This window comes from Gadus chalcogrammus, chromosome 12 (assembly GCF_026213295.1).
Source record: "Gadus chalcogrammus isolate NIFS_2021 chromosome 12, NIFS_Gcha_1.0, whole genome shotgun sequence".
NCBI classification, from domain to species: Eukaryota; Metazoa; Chordata; class Actinopteri; order Gadiformes; family Gadidae; genus Gadus; species Gadus chalcogrammus.
Window position 1 is genome coordinate 7,068,606 of NC_079423.1, and position 2,500 is coordinate 7,071,105.

General features: G+C 44.4%; 2 non-coding genes and 2 pseudogenes across 2 annotated transcripts; all 4 read left to right on the forward strand.

The window, feature by feature from the left end:
* The first annotated feature begins 384 nt into the window (after positions 1–384).
* Positions 385–499, forward strand: LOC130396184 (5S ribosomal RNA; annotated as a pseudogene).
* A 509-nt stretch (positions 500–1,008) lies between these two features.
* On the forward strand, positions 1,009–1,127 carry LOC130400283 (5S ribosomal RNA). Its single transcript, XR_008902757.1, has one exon. It is a non-coding gene; the product is annotated as a 5S ribosomal RNA (ribosomal RNA).
* Positions 1,128–1,642: 515 nt separating this feature from the next.
* Positions 1,643–1,758, forward strand: LOC130396025 (5S ribosomal RNA; annotated as a pseudogene).
* A 516-nt stretch (positions 1,759–2,274) lies between these two features.
* LOC130394747 (5S ribosomal RNA) lies at positions 2,275–2,392 on the forward strand. The gene has a single exon (XR_008897876.1). It is a non-coding gene; the product is annotated as a 5S ribosomal RNA (ribosomal RNA).
* Positions 2,393–2,500: the final 108 nt, after the last annotated feature.

Below are 2,500 nucleotides of genomic sequence, written 5' to 3' on the forward strand. Positions count from 1 at the left end.
TGTGAAACATGAGGACAGTATAGTGATACTGCCAGCAGGGAGCACCAGAGAGCTGAACGACAGTGTACATTCTTAAACTTTCAAACACAAACACGCACGCTCACTTCAGATCATGGGAGGACGTCAAAAAATCACCACCCATTCTCTGACACTTTAACCGTTAACCTTGGTTCAAACATTTAACATCACACGCACACGCAGTGTTTCAGATAATTAATGAATTCAGATGTCACAATGATCGTTTACATGGATAAGGAGTCCTACTGAAATACTGCCGTTATATCTACTAATGATTGTTTTTGTAAAAGTGTAACGTCGAGCCTCAGCAGCTTTCTCACTCCTTATGTGCTACTGTATAAAACTGGTTTTGCGCCTGCACTAATTGCTTACGGCCATACCACCTGAACACGCCGATCTCGTCTGATCTCGGAAGCTAAGCAGGGTCGGGCCTGGTTAGTACTGGATGGGAGACCGCTGGGAATACCAGGTGCTGTAAGCTTTTTCTTTTCAACTCGAGCTCATTGACTCCGTGGCGTACCGTGACCTGATGTTTACTGCCAACCGCTTTGGAGGATTAAGCAACATACAAAAACTGACAACGTCTCTCAAAACTATTTGTGAAACATGAGGACAGTATAGTGATACTGCCAGCAGGGAGCACCAGAGAGCTGAAACGACAGTGTACATTCTTAAACTTTCACCAACACAAACACGCACGCTCACTTAGATCATGGGAGGACGTCAAAAAATCACCACCATTCTCTGACACTTTAACCGTTAACCTTGGTTCAAACATTAACATCACACGCACACGCAGTGTATTTCAGATAATTAATGAATCAGATGTCACAATGATCGTTTACATGGATAAGGAGTCCTACTGAATCAATTACTGCCGTTTATATCTAACTAATGATTGTTTTTGTAAGAGTGTAACGTCGAGCCTCAGCAGCTTTCTCACTCCTTATGTGCTACTGTATAAAACCTGGTTTTGCGCCTGCACTAATTGCTTACGGCCATACCACCCTGAACACGCCCGATCTCGTCTGATCTCGGAAGCTAAGCAAGGTCGGGCCTGGTTAGTACTTGGATGGGAGACCGCCTGGGAATACCAGGTGCTGTAAGCTTTTTCTTTTTCAACTCGAGCTCATTGACTCCGTGGCGTACCGTGACCTGATGTTTACTGCCAACGCTTGGAGGATTTAAGCAACATACAAAAACTGACAACGTCTCTCAAAACTATTTTTGTGAAACATGAGGACAGTATAGTGATACTGCCAGCAGGGAGCACCAGAGAGCTGAACCGACAGTTGTACATTTCTTAAACTTTCACCACACAAACACGCACGCTCACTTCAGATCATGGGAGGACGTCAAAAAATCACCACCCATTCTCTGACACTTTAACCGTTAACCTTGGTTCAAACATTTAACATCACACGCACACGCAGTGTATTTCAGATAATTAATGAATTCAGATGTCACAATGATCGTTTACATGGATAAGGAGTCTACTGAATCAATTACTGCCGTTTATATCTAACTAATGATTGTTTTTGTAAAAGTGTAACGTCGAGCCTCAGCAGCTTTCTCACTCCTTATGTGCTACTGTATAAAACCTGGTTTTGCGCCTGCACTAATGCCTTACGGCCATACTACCCTGAACACCCGATCTCGTCTGATCTCGGAAGCTAAGCAGGGTCGGGCCTGGTTAGTACTTGGATGGGAGACGCCTGGGAATACCAGGTGCTGTAAGCTTTTCTTTTTCAACTCGAGCTCATTGCCTCCGTGGCTACCGTGGTACCGTGACCTGTGTTTACTGCCAACCGCTTTGGAGGATTTAAGCAACATACAAAAACTGACAACGTCTCTCAAAACTATTTTGTGAAACATGAGGACAGTATAGTGATACTGCCAGCAGGGAGCACCAGAGAGCTGAACGACAGTTGTACATTTCTTAAACTTTCACCAACACAAACACGCACGCTCACTTCAGATGGGAGGACGTCAAAAAATCACCACCCATTCTCTGACACTTTAACCGTTAACCTTGGTTCAAACATTTAACATCACACGCACACGCAGTGTATTTCAGATAATTAATGAATTCAGATGTCACAATGATCGTTACATGGATAAGGAGTCCTACTGAATCAATTACTGCCGTTTATATCTAACTAATGATTGTTTTTGTAAGAGTGTAACGTCGAGCCTCAGCAGCTTCTCACTCCTTATGTGCTACTGTATAAACCTGGTTTTGCGCCTGCACTAATTGCTTACGGCCATACCACCCTGAACAGCCCGATCTCGTCTGATCTCGGAAGCTAAGCAGGGTCGGGCCTGGTTAGTACTTGGATGGGAGACCGCCTGGGAATTCCAGGTGCTGTAAGCTTTTTCTTTTTCAACTCGAGCTCATTGACTCCGTGGCCTACCGTCGTACCGTGACCTGATGTTTACTGCCAACCGCTTTTGGAGGATTTAAGCAACATACAAAAAACTG